General features: G+C 43.6%; 1 long non-coding RNA gene across 1 annotated transcript; it reads left to right on the forward strand.

The window, feature by feature from the left end:
- Window positions 1–10304: 10304 nt before the first annotated feature.
- On the forward strand, window positions 10305–13042 carry LOC148042995 (uncharacterized). The gene is made up of 3 exons (XR_015698295.1): window positions 10305–10511; window positions 11573–11613; window positions 12803–13042. It is a non-coding gene; the product is annotated as an uncharacterized LOC148042995 (long non-coding RNA).
- Window positions 13043–17560: the final 4518 nt, after the last annotated feature.

The raw sequence follows: 17560 nt of genomic DNA on the forward strand, positions 1-17560 counted from the left end.
CCAAAGTTGAGAATTACTCTCCGAGAACAACAACAATTTTACTCAGTTACCCAGCCCATAACTGGTTGTACAAAACTCAGATAAAATATAGGTAAAGGTCAAGGTTCCCCTCACACATGCATTCTAAGTTGTTCCCAACTCCATGCAAATAGTTATTTTTTCCCCTTTCCAATGCATTAATAGATATACATTCTTATAATTGCTATTTAACATTTATTTATTCATCATTAATCTCTATACTCATTTTTACATATATGTATAATTCAGTTTGGATCACTTTCTTGCCATGTTCTTGCCATTTTACAACAACCGTACTCCTTCTATCTTCCCAATCTCCCTTCTTGTCCCCGACTCTAGGGGGCGGTGCTCATCTCTGTTTCAAAGCCAAAGAGCCACCGCTGTCCGAAGATGTCCCCGTGGTCATGTGGCCGGCATGACTAAACACCAAAGGCGCATGGAACGCTGTTCCCTTCCCAACAAAGGTGGTGCCTATTTTTCTACTTGCCTTTTTACATGCTTTTGAACTGCTAGGTTGGCAGAAGCTTGGACAAGTAACAGGAGCTCACTCCATTACCCGGTGCTAGGGATTCGAACCACTAAACTGCTGACCTTCTGATCGACAAGCTCAGCATCTTAGCCACCGAGTCACCTTTTTTTACATTATACAAATTCTTATTTGTCTTTTGAACTGTTATCCTCAGTTGTTTTTCTGTTACATAGAAAGAGGTATCCAATGGTCCCATTGTCCATTTCATTGATTCTGGCCACCTGGCTGTCATAAATAAATAAATGAAAAATTTATGTATAAGAAAAACACTCAAGTTTAACTTGGCACTAGATCCTTTCTTTTGAGGAATTAATCCTTCTGACCTTTCTCAATTGATAAGATAATTTGAAGACGGCATCAATTGCTCCTTTCTTTTTGGGCAGTCTGGCTTGGGAGGACACATCAATAAAGATCCATCCTTAACCCACCCGTTCATACCGACTTTCGCATCTTGGGAAGGAAACCTCAAGTTGAGAAAAATGAAGCTGTCCTTCGCCGGTGTTGCTTTGTTGATTTCTGTGCTCAGCATAGATGCCCATGTGAGTAGAACCCTGAATTTTAAGAAGAACAACTTAGGGGATGGGGGAAAGATACTCCTGTATATCAAAATACTGTGTTTTCCCAAAAATAAGACAGGGTCTTATTTTCTTTTGACCCCACCCCACCCCGAAATAAGCACTTGGCCTTATTTTCGGGGAGGTCTTATTATTTTTGAGGTGCAGAAGGTGGTGAGCGTGGTCACCTGATGGCTGCAGCTGTGTTGCAATATTTTCTGGGGAGGGCTTATTTTAGTGCAAAAGCTCGATTAGGCTTATTATGCAAGGAGGTCTTCTTTTCAGGGAAAAAAGATACCCAGAACAAATAAATCCCTTTCAGGTTCTTGATCCTTCCGAGGTGGGTAAAATGAGGATATTGGGGGCAATATGATCACTCTGTAAGAGTGTGTGTGTGTGTTTGTGTGTGTGTGTGGGGAGAGAGAGAGAGAGAGAGAGAGAGAGAGAGAGAGAGAGAGAGAGAGAGGGAGAGGGAGAGGGAGAGGGAGAGGGAGAGGGAGAGGGAGAGGGAGAGGGAGAGGGAGAGAGAAGGAAGGTAGGAGGGAGAGTGAAAGAGAGAGAGAGAGAAAGGGAGGAAGGGAGGGAGAGGCAGAGACAGAGAGACAGAGAGACAGAGACAGAGAATGTATCCATGGGGGCAATGAAGGGACACATAACTTCATTGGAACAGAGAAGGAATTATAGATATGGGAAGACCATGCCAAGGTATCAAAAATATGCCCAGCTGTCAGAGAAGCTTTCAGAGCAGTAGTGGGGTTCAAATAATTTAACAACCAGTTGTCTGCCCTAATGACCATCTGGATAGGTGGGGCTTGGTGGTCATGTGACTGGGTGGGCATGGCCAACTCAAGGTCACTCAGGTCAATGGGCGCTTCGCCTTAGCTGTTACAATGGAATAAGGGTGAACCGGGGAGGATTAGGATTAGGATTTATTTCATTTATATGCCGCCCTTTTCCCCGAAGGGGACTCAGGGCGGCTCACAACTCAGTCAAGGGAAAGGAGGTACAAACAGGGGATAAAAGACAAACAAACAATACACAATTTAAAACACACAACAACCATACCATTCGAGAAGGAGGGGGCAGAAGCTCTTTAGCCCCAGGCCTGTCGGAATAGCCAGGTTTTAAGGCCTGGAGGGTGGTGAGGGTTCGAATCTCCACGGGGAGTTCGTTCCAGAAAGTCGGAGCAGCCACAGAGAAGGCTCTCCTCCGGGTAGTCGCCAGTCGGCATTGGCCGGCGGATGGAATTTGGAGGAGGCCTAATTTGGAGAGGCAGTTTCTGTAAGCAGGACAGTAAAGATTAGGCTAGAACCAACACCAGAATGTTTCCTTCCTGCCTTCCTTACAGGATTAGCCCTGTAAAGTGGGAAAAAACAAAATAAGATTTCTTCCAACAACCGGTTCTCCGAACTACTTAGAAAGTTACCAACCGGTTCTCCCGAATAGGTGCAAACTGGCTGAATCCCACCACTGTTTCAGAGTAACAGTTTCACCAAAATAACAGAGATGGAAGGGACCTTCTAGTCCAAGCCTCTGCTTATGTAAGTTATGCGCGCCACCGTTAGTACATGTATAATTAGATAAAGTTTATCTTTCTTAAACCCCTCCGGTATTATACCTAGGAGAAAATTTTTATTTTTTTATGTGTAGGGAATGTATACTGATCTTCTCTCTGTTTTTTTTTCCTTGTTCTTTTCATTGCTTTAGTATGACAATGGCCATGAATATCGTCCAGTCCGTCCTTGCGGGAGACAAAGAGTGAGTAGGATACCTTTCCTTTACCAGCTTTAGATGTTTTCCTCCTTGCTCTGAAAATTGTTCTGGAATCTCAAATGTATCCCATTATGAAAGAAACAGTTTAAAGGAGTAGAAGAAGCTAAACCCACAAACTTTCTTGGACAGTTCTTACGTCCCTGTGTGATGCTATTGCAACTTCCCTTTCCCCTTTTATTGCTATGTAACCATGTTCAAAAAGATGGTGGGGACGTTACAACATGCCAAGCAGTAGATTAAAAAAAAAGGAGGCTTGAGCTTGGTTCCTCTAGACCAGGGGTGTCAAACTCAAGGCCCGCGGGCTAGATGCGGCCCGTGAGGTGCTTAAATCTGGTCCGTGGGGCTGAGCAAACAACTGGCTCATGGTGCCTCTGGCGCATGGCCCCTGTGCCCCATTTTCATCCTGGAAGGCCTCCTACAGCCTTCTGCTGGCTGGCCAAAATGGGGTCTGGGAGCTGCATGAGGGGGCTCCCCCTCATCCTATTTTCGCCCTGGATGGCTTCCTGCAGCTCTCTGCCAACCAAACGGGGCACAGGGGAACCGTGTAAGGCCCATGCACCCCATTTTAGTCAGCAGAGTGCTGTAGGAGGTGTCCACCCTGTCTCCTCCCTCTCCGTCCCTTGGCTGGCCTGTGGAGGACTACACTCCTGATCTGCCCTGAGAGAAATCTAGTTTGACACCTCTGCCCTAGACCAATTCTCCAAGATTGACCTCCTGGGTGACATATCCAAATAAAAGTGGCCTGATGAAGAAAAAGCATAGATGACTGAGAATCTCCCTAGACATCCACCGTGGCATGCCCTGCACAAGGAACTGTGTTATAAACACGAGAAGAAAAGGATTGGAAAACTAAAACAAGAATGGGAAACCATCTGCTTAGAGAAAGGGAGCACAGAAATCATGAGAAATAGCAGGCGTAGATCACATAGACAGATCCACGATGAACCCGCATTGCAACAAGAGACCACATTGTCTTTCCTTCAAAACATCTGCAATCCCATTGACTTCACCAACGTAGACAACAATATTATATTATCTGGTAGATTGTTTGCTGATGGGAATTGCCTGTGCCGTGTAGCTGAATTATGAGGAGAGACTGGCAGGAGGAGTAAATAGCAGGGGATATTAGAGGGCTGTGTAGGGGGTGAATTACCATGCTTAAAGTAGACTTGGTCCAGGGTTTCTCTTTGGTTCTACTCCAACACCTTAACTACTACACTAGGAGCACAGATGCATGAGATAACGGGAGGCAGTTTTTATTTCTTTAGACAGATCCTAGATATGAAAGTTGTAGTTATTTGGGTTATGGGATGTGACGGCTCAGTGGCTAAGATGCTGAGCTTGTTGATCAGAAAGGTCGGCAGTTCAGCGATTCAAATCCTTAGCGCCGTGTAATGCAATTAGCTCCAGTTACTTGTCCCAGCTTCTGCCAACCTAACAGTTTGAAAGCATGTAAAAATGCAAGTAGAAAAAATAGGAACCACCTTTGGTGGGAAGGTAACAGCATTCCATTTGCCTTTGGCATTTAGTCATTCTGGACACATGATTACAGAGACGTCTTCAGACAATGCTGGCTCTTTGGCTTTGAAACAGAGATGAGCACCGCCCCCTAGAGTTGGGAACGACTAGCACCTATGTGCGAGGGGAACCTTTACCTTTACGTATTTATTTGGATTATCCAGCTCCCCACTTCTCTTATCTAGTAATTTCCACCAACCTATCTTCTTCACTGAACCACATATGACAGTGCTCTGTAGGGTCTAGAACAGGGGTGTCAAACTCACAGCCCACCGACTGGATGAGTCACCCCCTGGTTTAGCAAAGGGGGAAAAAGTCCCAATACGTCACATGATGACGACGTGACAATGTGAGTTTAACACCCCTGAACTAGGACCACAGAGTTGTGTCATTTAGCCAAGTACAGCTGATCACTTATAATAATGCAGTGAAAAGTTGGAAGTATCTGCTTGCTGGCAGATAGTTGGGGGAGGCTGGAGGTTCATATATGTTTCTTTCAACAGCCCCACAAATAAGGGGTGAAATCAACTTATCTTCACTATCGATTCACAAACGTGAGCGCACGCGCCACCTCTGCACATATGCGGGTCCTTCCACACATGCGCGGAGTGTCAAAAATGGGAGGTAATGATGTCCGGGTGGGTGAGCGGATCCTACTGCTACTGGTTCACCGGAACCAGATACAACCAGCAGAAATCCACCACTGCCCCAAATCCAAACCCTTGCAGCGGATTTAATTTCCCAACGTTTTCTATGTACTAGGCTCCTTGCGCTGAAATTAATTCAGGTCCATCTGGGTTGGCACCATAGTAAATCCGTCACTCTTTAAAGTTACTTAGTGGTTTATTGCTGACAGGAACCTAGCTGAGAACCGGGAACAATCCCAGCTCTTAAAATATGTCAGTTGTACCTGGTAAATGTTTGGGATGCAAGTTCCAGGCAGGTCCAGGATGTAACAGTGGTGGGAACTGTCATCCATCAAAATAGGAGGGGAGAAAGAGACGATGTCCTAGGACAGAGGGAAACTCATGTCACCCGTCTCTGCAGGACAGCTATTGGGAGGAGACACAGCCACGGGCTTTAGTATGGTTGATGGGTTTTCTTTAATGGCGATTGTTGGAAAACAATTGAGATTACTGACCCGCTTTGGTTTTTTTCTGTTCTGATGGTTTAATTCTACAGCCACGTAACCACCACAATCATCATTCACATCACCACCACGATCATCCTCCTCCACCATACTATCCTCCTCCTCCTCCTCCTCCTCCTCCTCCTCCACAAGTTTACCCTCCTCAAGTTTACCCTCAATCATCCTATGGTCCTCAAAGCTACCCTCAACAAGGCTACCCTCAACAAGGCTACCCTCAACAAGGCTACCCTCAACAAGGCTACCCTCAACAATCCTATCCTCCACAAAACAACCCTGCTCCAGGTACTGCTCAACAAACTTCATCTTTCCCTGCTCAATCATCTGGGTCTGCTGCCCCACCCAATCTTGGCACAGTGAGTATGGAAGTATGGCAGGTTCCCTTGAAGGCCTACCCATCTGGAGATGGGAGAAGCTTCTGCTGGCCCCAAATATCAAAAAAATGTCTTTTCTTACGTTCCTAGAGAACAAACGCAAAACCGGGAATTGTTGTTGTTTCCCCCTCCCCTCCTAACCCAACTGTTACACATGTATCCTGGTTACCCAGGTCGCCCTTAACGTACGACCATAATTGAGCCTGCGATTAAAATTGCAATTCATGCCAGTCATGTAACCGTGCCTGATTTTAAGACCCCTTTTGCAACGGTCATAAAGCAAATGCCACGTTCATTTTGCAAACACTACGGTCCTTAAGAGAACCCGTTGTTTGCAATGGACCTTTTTTCTTTTTGCCAGAAACTTGAAATAAACATCCGTTTTTGGGCAAAACTGTTGCTGAGCAAGGATGTGACTGTTGGTCGGGGAAGGTGGTGGCCATCGGAGCTTTGACTCCAGGCCCTAAGTATCTTTCAGGATGTTTGCTGTTGCTTATTGGTCGTAAGTTAAGGACGATCTGTAGAGAAAAAATTGTTTCTTGGTCTGTATCTCGCTACAATTCCACATACCATGTCTCCCCAATAATACGACTTACTCAGAAGCTTGATTTTTACTTGTGTGCCCAATATAAGCCCTAACTCAAAATAAGCCCTAATTAAGACCAGGTAAACATTAAGTTAGGGTGGGGATGCAGGTGGGTGGAACTGCCTTACTACTTACCTTTAGACAATTGCAGCCCAGCCTTGCACACCATGGCCAATTTCTTCTGCAGCTGATAAGCCTTTCTTGACAGCCTCTGCTGCCAATAACAGAGCTCCAGATCGATCCAGAGTTCTGTTATCGGCTAGAGAGGCCTTCGGGAAAGCCTTGCTGGCCTTGCTGGAGGAAGAAGTTCCTGAAGGTCTCTAACAGCGAAAAGGAGGCCAGGGGCAATGTGCGCAAGTGAGGTGAGTCAATGGATGACATCCCCCTGAAAATAAGACCTGGTGCCTTTTTTGGTGGCAGAAATGTAATTCAGGGTCTTATTTGCAGGGAAACCCGGTAACTCTGGATTCATGATGGCATCATCTCTGTAAAAATACCCCCCTGTTTCATGGCATTAACTCTCCAGTATATTTTATCCTGGGACGTGGTGGCTCAATGGCTAAGACGCTGAGTTTGTTGATCAGCAAGGTCGGCAGTTTGGCAGTTCAAATCCCTAGCGCAGCGTAATGGAGTGAGCTCCTGTTACTTGTCCCAGCTTCTGCCAACCTAGCAGTTCGAAAGCATGTAAAAATGCAAGTAGAAAAATAGGGACCACCTTTGGTGGGAAGGGGGCAGCGTTCCGTGCACCTTTGGTGTTTAGTCATGCTGGCCACATGACCACGGGGACGTCTTTGGACAGCGCTGGCTCTTCAGCTTTGAAATGAAGATGAGCACCACCCCCTAGAGTCAGGAACAAGAAGGGTGGTTGAGAAGATAGAAGGAGTACGGTTGTTGCAAAATAAGATGGAGGCATGGCATGGCAAGAAAGTGATCCAAACTGTATTATACATATATGTAAAAATGAGCATAGAGATTAATGATGAATGAATAAATGTTAAATAGCAATTATAAGAATGTATATCTATGAATGCATTGGAAAGGGAAAAAAATAACTATTTGCTTGGAGTTGGGAACAACTTAGAATGCATTTGTGAGGGGAACTTTTACCTTTACCTATATTTTATCTGAGTTTTGTACAACCAGATATGTGCTGGGTAACTGAGTAAAATTGTTGTTGCTCTCGGAGAGTAATTCTCAACTTTGGCAACTTTAAGTTGTATGGACTTCAACTCCCAGCTTCTCCTAGGATTCAGTAGCCACAAGGTTGGCTGGAGAATTCTGGGAGCTGAGGTCCAGACATCTTAAAGTTGCCAAAATGACTAATGCTGTTCTAGAAATCCTAGACATGAGAACAACAGTGATTTGGAGTATCCATCTGCCATCTCCTTGTATTTACTAATTTCAATATATATTTTTTTACTTCTTCACCCGACCACAGCTATGGTTAGGATCTAGAATAACAATCATACTAGATACTAGATCCCGAATCTTTTTAATTAATTTTAGTTACAAAAATAAACATTCCATCTTTCTTATGCAGTGTGTCATCTGGGTACAAAAATCTCTGTGCAACATCATTCCTCTTTTGCTACATCTTCCACATTCCTATTAACATTATTTCCCTAAGTTTAATATTATAATATATTGAGCATTTAAGTGTTATGGAACTCTCCATTTTTCTTCTTAATATTTTCTAGTAATAATATCAACATTAAACATCATTATTCTCATCATACACATACCAACAGTTTTCAGCTTATTTAAATCTTTAAGTGTTATCTACTTATTTTTTAGCTATCTTCATTTCCAAACTCCTTTTTTTTTTGACCAACCATTGGTAAAATACTTCCCAAATCATATAATATTCAGTTTGCTTTTTTTTCTTAATTGCTAATGTTAATCTGTTCATTTCTACACATTCTAATATTTTCGTTATCACCTTCTCATCCATAGGAAACTAGATCCCGAATCTTGTTTAGCCAAGCACAGCTACCGTATTTTTCAGAATTTTTTTCCCTTAAAAAAAAAAAGGCTGGAAATCTGGGTGCATCTTATACATTGAATACAGTTGTTGTTGTGTTTTTTTTGCCTCTAGAAACCCCACCCCCTTCACCAAAATGGACATGCATAGCCTTTAGGAGGCTTTCAGAGTGCCTGTGGGCTGGGGAGGGCAGAAATGAGTGAAAACATGACTGTTTTTTGCTCACTTTTGCCCCTCTCAGCCCCCAGGAGCACTCTATAAGCCTCCTAAAGGCCTTGCATGCCATTTTTTTTAAAAAAAACAACAACATGGGTCCGTTTTTGTGAAAAACGGGCCATTTTTGGAAGGTCTGCAGAGTGCAATTTTTTTTAAAAAAAAATTGCCTCTTCAAAATCTTGGTGCATCTTATACTCAGGTGAGTCTTATACTCCCAAAATATGGGTAATCACTTATAGGAGCTTTTTCTGCCAGAGCAGGGAGGCTGGAAGCATCTGCTTACTGGAAAGGAGTTGGAGATGCAGATCTGTCTCCCTTGACAGCCCCAAAACCCAAACTCTTGCAGAAGACTAAACTTTCCAATGTTTTCTATGTATTCAGCTCCCTGCAATGGATTGAAGTCCTTCAGAATTAGCGTTGTGATAAGCCTGTCCCCTTTTAAGGCTACCCTTCATGGTTGGCTATTTACAGGAAATCCAGATGGGATCATTTGGGGATAGTCCCAACTCTTAGAATACGCTGTGGAAGTCAGTTGTACTAGTTAAATGTTAGGGAATGCAAGTTCCAGGCAGCTCCAGGAAATAATGTTGGTGAGAACTGTGATCCACCACAGTAGGAGGGCAGAATGAGTCAATTCCTAGGACAGAGGAAAAATCATGTAACTCATCTCTGCTGGACAGCCACTGGAAAGAGATGCGTCCACAAGCTTCAATGTAGTTGGTGGTGTTTGTGTGACTATATCTTCATTTTTTCTTCCATTTTTTTTTCTGTTCTGCAGTCCGCGCCTAACCCTTGGAATCAACCTAATTCTGTCGCCTATAATTCACCTGGTTCAGCTCCCCAAGGACCTTTCCCTGCACAACCTTACCCTCCTGCCCAAGTACAACCTGGGCCTGTTTATGGTCCTCAATATTCTCCTGCTGCTCCAGTTGCCTCTGCACAACCTCTCTCTACTGCCGTTGCACAAGTTCCCCCTGCCTTAGCACAACAAACCTATGGTCCCTCTCCACAATCTCCCTCTGCTACCTTAACACAACAACCCACTCTTCCCATAGCACAACCTGGGCCTGCTCCCCAACTACAACCTGGGCCTGTTTATGGTTCTCAATATTCTCCTGGTGCTCCAGTTCCCTCTGCACAACCTCTCTCTACTGCCGTTGCACAAATTCCCCCTGCCTTAGCACAACAACCCTCTGCTCCCTTTCCACAATCTTCCTCTGTTCCCTTACCACAACAATCCCCTCTTTCCATAGCACAACCTGGGCCTGCTCCCCAACTACAACCTGGGCCTGTTTATGGTTCTCAATATTCTCCTGGTGCTCCAGTTCCCTCTGCACAATCTCTCTCTACTGCCGTTGCACAAATTCCCCCTGCCTTAGCACAACAACCCTCTGCTCCCTTTCCACAATCTTCCTCTGTTCCCTTAACACAACCACTGAATCCTATCATAGCACAACAACCCACTTCTCCCATGGCACAACTTTCCTCTGGTTCCTTAGCACAAAAACCCCCTTCTTCCATAGCACAACTTTCCTCTGCTTCCTTACCACAACAACCCCCTTCTTCCATGGCACAAGTTTCCTCTGCCTTAGCACAACAACAACCCTCTTCTGCCGTTCAAAAACCTCCCTCTACTTCCTCAACACAACTTTCCTCTGCTGTCCTTCCAAAACCTTCCTCTGTTTCCACTGCACAACGCCCTGCTACCTTACTTTCATCCAGTACTCAACCCTCTGGTACATCTTTATTGACTCTGTCTGCTCCATCTGGAACATCTAGTAGCCCTAGCAAGACACCTCTCTCTCTAACGGTCAAGTAAGTATGAAAGTATACCAGTTCTTGAAGGCTTATTCCTTTGCAGGCAAGCGAAGAAGGTTTTGCTGGCCCTTAAAGTCAAGAATATTTTCCCCTACTTACATGTAGGATCAAGTTAGCAAAAACTGAAGCTGGCTCAGTTTTCCCTAGAACTAATGCTTGGAGTTGACGTCCACACCTCTTAAAAATCATCAAGGTTGAAAAAGACTGCTTTGGCCTATCCATTACTCCATGGAAAAAAAAAATAACAACTTTTGGAGGAAGTCCTTCAAAGAACATCCCTATTTATAAGCTGTCCGTGTTGAGGCCCCGACTGATGAATCCAACTGAGCCCTCAAGACGAGATGATCAGATCCCTTTTAAGCATAACTTTATTGAGTACATCATTTCGGCACCCATAAAGCAAAACCAACTCTAGCTAGTTTCCGTGGATTTCATCTAATTCAAAAATGAGTTAATATCCTCCCCTCCTTCGACCAGGTCACACCGTCCAATTAGGTGTTCTGATGTCAGGTTGGTAAAGCGAGGACCCAAATTGCTGGAGGCAATGAGCTGGCACTGTAAACTGCTTAGAGAGGGCTGTAAAGCACTATGAAGCGGTATACAAGTCTAAGTGCTATTGCTATTCCCATGCTCTGAAATTCTCACTCAGTTTTCCTTAGGAATTACTACTCAGAATGGCTTTGCCAGTCTACATCTTCCAAATAACACAGAGATGTTTTGTTTTTAAGGAGTTAAATGCCAATACCCACATACTGGTTTCTCCAGAAGTGGATACGTGTAGGGTTGATATGGCTGCAACTGCAGAGGATGGAAGAGTCATATAAACTGTGCATTGCCTCATTTATATATCTTGCCTCTTTTGGAATCATTCAGAGGCTGCCCTGCAGGATATTTTAGAGATGAATCAATTCAGCAAATATTGGAATACAATGACAATTAATCCCCATCATTCTGTATGGTAGCAATTACACAGTACTCATTCCTAGTAACGCCCATTATAGAAGGAACACTCCCTTGATTTTGCACTGAATTAGTTTTCTGATTTTTTTTCCTTCCAGGTAATATAAATCAAGGAATCTCAGCACGAAGATGTATGCCAGTGAGTATGACAGATAGGCTTTGCTTTAATAGAGATGTACTGTGTGCATATTTCTCCTGGGATTTTACAACAACTTGCTTTCAAATATATAGATCAGGGGTGCTCAACACCCTGGCGGTAAACGAACAATGGTCTGTTGTGACCTAGGCTTCCCCCCAAAGCACGAAGCAGATTCCTGGTCCCAACGAAACTCCTTTTTTTAAAATGAATTTGAATTCCTCCCATTCACATTCAGCAATGGCCTGGTAAACAGTTTTTCAAAGGTGAATTTATGACCACAGACCTTATTTGTCTTGGAAAGCTGCCATGTAAATATTTTCCAAAGGCAGGGCTGTGCAAGGAAAGACTTGGCAGAGAGTCTATGAGATTCATGGACAGATCTTCGCACTCCTGAAATGAATGAATGGATTGTTTCCTGCAAAACCCCACTCTCCTTTCACTCCTCTTTTGTTTCCTATGGGAGGGGCCATTCACCTATGGTTTTACTCCCAAGTCGACCCTGATTTCTTAGCTGTTCTTTTCTTCTGGCAGCCCTGTGCATGCTTACACTGGGAACAGGCTCCAGCTGTTCCTCTGCCTCACTGCTGTCTAGCTCTGAAGGCAGCTGTGTGCATGGTTACACTGGGAACAGACTCCAGCTGTTCCTCTGCCTCACTGCTGTCTATCTCTGAAGGCAGCTGTGTGCATGGTTACACTGGGAACAGGCTCCAGCTGTTCCTCTGCCTCACTGCTGTCTAGCTTTGAAGGCAGCTGTGTGCATGGTTACACTGGGAACAGGCTCCAGCTGTTCCTCTGCCTCACTGCTGTCTAGCTTTGAAGGCAGCTGAGAACTGTCAGACGGCCTTGGCCCCATCTCTGCCTCCAATGAAGAGGCCTCGTCTGAGCCTTCCCCAGACCCCAGGACAGGCCCATGTTCCTCCCCAACCTCCTCACTGTCCGACTCTGCTGCCAGCTCTGCTGGTTGCTGGCGGGCCACAACAACGATCCTTCAGGAACCCTCATGTGTGTGGAAAAATTGCCCTGCATAGAACCGGTCCCAAACATTTGGGGGGGACACTGATGTAGATTATTAGGTTCATTGTCATTGTGGGTAAGGGGAGGTTGGAGGCAAAAGTCTGAAAAATTAATTGGGTTGTGCATACACTATTTATGCCAATGTTTCACCTTCACTCCTGTTTTGTTTTTATAGATTCACTAACCGCATTTGTCAAGAATAAAATCCACATCCCCCTGCAACACTTTCTCTTTCTGGCTTCCATAATTTCTTCCTAATGTTTGACCATAGGGGAAATGCTACTTTCTTCCGAAAATGACTCCAGCAATATTTCTTATTGTTGATTTGAGGACATTTTCTCTTCGTTGTGAATACTGGTTACAACTGGTTTCCTCTACTAAAAAAAACTGCAAATAAATAGGATCAGCATTATAATGGAATGTTGTCTTTATCATTGTGCTCTGAAAATTATCATTCCGCCCTCCCTACAATATTGTAATGAAGTTCGGGCCATATCAATGCTTAGTTGATTCTGGGTAAACAAAAATGTAGTTAGAATCCATTATCTAAGCATAGTTTGAGCTTAATGTCACAAGCATATTTATCCCATGGTTCTGTTATCTTTCTGCATATCAGAGTCTCTTATAGGCTTAATAGCAATAGCAGACTTATTATATACCGCTTTACAATGCTTTACAGCTCTAAGCAGTTTACAGAGTCAGCCTATTGCCCCCAACAATCTGAGTCTTCATTTTATCCACCTTGGAAGGATGGAAAGCTGAATCAACCTTGAGCCTGGTGAGATTCGAACTGCCAGATTGCAGGCAGCCAACAGTCAGCAGAAGTAGCCTGCAGTACTGCACTCTCACCACTGCACCACCGTGGCTCTTAATAGATGTTTAGTAATGTTCTCAACACTACCTTGAACTGCTTAAGAAGTTTCAGATTATAAACATCTGTCTCCTTTGATCTCAGAAGTGAATAATTTACATTCTTATTTAATGTCCAGGAGACAGCTGCTCACTCTTGATTCAGAGGTCAAGAAAAATCTATGTACCTTATCAGTCATAGGAGAAGAAGAAATGCTTTGAGTTTAATAGTCTCCCTTTTTCTTGAATAGCAATAATTCAGTGTTCAATGCTCTGACTCCAGTTTTCACGGAAATGTAGCCTCACCTTTGCAGATACTTGTGACACTTTCAGATATTTCAAAAAGTTTTCCACCCATCCATCCATGATCCCAAATACCTGGGATATTGGTGAGTCCTCCTGGGACTTTGAAATAAGATTTGGCAATCTTGGAAGATGTTTATTGATTTGGTGCCCGTCCCATTGCTCCAAAGTGCAGTCAATCCATACCACAAAGTGTGTGGGTGTGAGTTTGAATGACTGATGGGATACAATAATAAAAGTAAAAGCAATAGCAATAGCGCTTAGATGTATATGCGCTTCCCCATAGCAATAGCACTTAGACTTATATACCACTTCACAGTGCTTTACAGGCCTCTCTAAGTGGTTTACAGAGTCAGCATATTGTATCCAGCAAGCTGGGTCCTCATTTTACCCACCTCGGAAGGATGGAAGGCTGAGTCAACCTTGAGCCAGATGAGATTCAAACTGCCAAATTGCAGGCAGCCGGCAGTCAGCAGTCAGCAGCCTGCAATACTGCATTCTAACCACTATGCCACCACAGCTCATAATGCTTTAAAGTTTCCAAGTTTAATAAAATTTGCATGCCGCCCACTCCCATTGGGACTCTGGGCGGCTCACAACAAGACAAAGAAACATTTAAAATGTAAAAATAAAAATATAATATTAAAATATCACATCATCCATTCCATCTTAGCGGGCTGGATATCAATCAACAGCCCCAGGCTTGCCGGAACAGCCAAGTCTTGATGGCTTTACAGAAGGCCGGGAGAGTGGTAATGGTCCGTATCTCAGCAGGTAGATCGTTCCACAGGGCTGGCGCAGCAACAGAGAAGGCCCTCCCCCGGGGAGTCGCCAGCTGGCATTGTCCGGCTGACGGCACCCGGAGGAGGCCCAACCTGTGCGATCTTGTTGGTCGTTGGGAGGAAAGTGGCAGGAGGCGGTCTCTCAGGTAGCCAGGTCCTAAAACATGTAGGGCTTTAAAGCATTCTCAGACTGGTTTACAATGTCAGCCTATTGCCCCCAACAAATCTGGGTCCTCATTTTACTGACCTTGAAAGGATGTAAGGCTGAGTCAAAGTTGAACTGCATCAGGATCGAATTCCAGGCAATGGGCAAAGTGCCTGCAATACAGCCTTCTAACCACAATAAGGCTGATTTGTACTCTGCATTGAGTCATAAAGACATTCCAAAGATATGGTCGGTACTCTAAGGAACAAAATAAAAGACCTGGAGTGAAAATATCAGTTTTTGCTCTCTATGGGAAACAGGTCCAAAGAGTTTCCATTGTGCTTTATTCCCCTTTTCAGCTGTCTTTTTGATCTCCAGCCATTTCCTCCCTAAAAAATATTTGGTGCTTTGTGTGGCTCAGATTCTGTTAATGCCCAGGCAAAAGAGAGATTTTTTTTTTGCTTTCCCACCAAAACTACATCACCAAAGTGAATAAACCATCATAAAATAAACATCCACAGCATCACAGTTCAAAAAAGGCAAAATTAAGACAATCCAAAGAGTATGGCTGTTCAGTGAGTAACTATATAGTTGAGTAACTGTACACATAATGCTATTTTATCATCTTTTTGTTGCAATTTAAAAGGCCTGTGAGTTCATCCTTGATATTTCAATGTACCTTCAAGCCATGAAAATCAGTACATGCCGAAAGGAGCATATTTATCAGAGGTGGGTTCCTACCAGTTCGCACCTATTCGGTAGAACCGGTTCGTCAAATCTACCGAACCGGTTAGAAGAGGTTCCACCAGTGGACCCGGAAAGCAGGCCACACCTACAGAAGAGGTTCCAAAAATTTTTGAAACCCACCACTGGTCCTTGGATATGATTATTCTACACTATCATGCTCCTATTTATAAAACTCAGTGCCTCTGTGATAGGTAAGGATGACTACTGCGTTTGTGGTGCAATCAGAACATTGCGTGTGTTGAAGTTGTTTTAATGCAAACCAAAGATGCTTTAAAAAAAAAAACAAGTTTACATCCTATTCTTATGCATGCCAGTGCTGTGTGTGAGGTAATTTAAGGTGGTTCTGACAAGTGTCGTTGGCATCTTCATATCCGGTCACATGGGTGGCAAGCCATTCCCATCCGGTCACATGGGCAGCAAGCCACTCCCACAAAGGAGGCCACACCCACAGAGTAGGTTCGAACAATTTTTGAAACCCACTACTGATATTTATCCTTCCACCAGCATTGCTTCCCTTTTGGGCTTTATTTGTTCAAAGTTTGTTCTGTGCATATCATGCCGTTTTTGCATTCTGTCTCAAACAAAACCAAACAGCCTTACTAAGAAATTCAGTCCCATAATGATCTACTGAAAATGTTATCCTATCCAGATTTAACATATTAAAGGAACGTAGTTCTGAAATCATACATCAATTCCTTTGAAATTTAGCATGATAAACCCTCTCACAGGGATGCATTTTGCCTTCAAATAGTATCCTTTTTAATTACAAAAAAAAATTAAAAAGAAGGTTATAGCTGTTAGGCTTTATTTTATTTTTTTTATTTATAGAATTTTTTTTATTTTTGTTACATAGACAACATATACACACAACAATAGAAAAAGAAAAGCAGAAAAGAAAAAAGAAAAGAGAGGGGAAAAAAACAAAGCCCATCGTCTCATGCAGTATGTCATTTGATTACAGGTGTTTTAACATTTATCATTCTTATACATTCATTGTTTCATTTAATAGATTGTAATTTAGTATCATTTCTTATTCCCCTACCTGTGGCAATCCATCCCTACTACGTTTCCCCCCCCACACACACCGTATCTCTCTGTTATATATTTAATAGACACAACAATGAAATAATTTTTTTTAAAAAAAAGACACAAAAAGAGAAAAAAGAAAAAAAAACATCATCACATGCAGCATGTCGTTTGGTTACAAGTGTTTTAACATCTACATCCTCGAATAATATTTACCATCTCAAACGTTTCATCTAGTATAACTAAAAACCTCATTTTATGTGCCATGCGCCTACGTGGAAGCGCAGAAGCCTTCAAAGACCGGTAAGGAGCGGGGATGGGTGGGTAGGCCCTTCACTGTTCCCGGAAGCTACTTACTTCCAGGTTCACCGACCAACCAGTCCATGCGGACCGCCGTGGACCGGTTGAAACCCACCCCTGCTGTGATGTGTCTATTCCGGCAAAGATTAGATTAGTGCATGAAATGGTATTTCCTGTGACACTCTATGGAAAGGAGGGGGGGGAAGACTTCCAAGAAGTAGGATAGACACTTTTGAGCTTGGAAAACATTCCTGAGAAAACTATGAATAGTCCAGAAAACAAACAAACAGATTATCCCTCCCCCCCAAAAAAAATCCAACCAGAGTTCTCACTTAAGACACCAATGATTAGGCTCTCCCTGGGACACATGTGAAGATCTCTCTCTAATGGTGGGAATCATGAAAGGAAAGAGAAGCAGAAGACTAGCAGCAACATGGATGGATTTGGTTATAGGGGTGATGAGTGCGGGCATTGAAGGTTTCAAGGCCAATCCTGGAGAAAGTCTTATCTATGTTGCTACTAAAAGTTGACACTGGTGTCAGGGTTCCAAATAGCATCCAAAATTAAATCAGAGTCTGAGGCAAAATATTCCTCAAAATTCCAATTTATGAAGAGAGCCATGTTGGCACATCTGGGGAAACCCAAATCTGAAAGCTTCCCAGTTTTCCCCACCCAGTTGAAAGTTCAAGATCTTGCTCCCACACACACAAGTCCATCACATGGTCCAATCTTCCACTGCCATGTTGGCAGTTCCACCCATTCAGTTCCAGTCAGGTGCAGA

The sequence above is a fragment of the Thamnophis sirtalis genome, unplaced genomic scaffold, assembly GCF_051295495.1.
Source record: "Thamnophis sirtalis isolate CommonGarterSnake01/CBP01778 unplaced genomic scaffold, rThaSir2_p1.2 scaffold_13, whole genome shotgun sequence".
NCBI classification, from domain to species: Eukaryota; Metazoa; Chordata; class Lepidosauria; order Squamata; family Natricidae; genus Thamnophis; species Thamnophis sirtalis.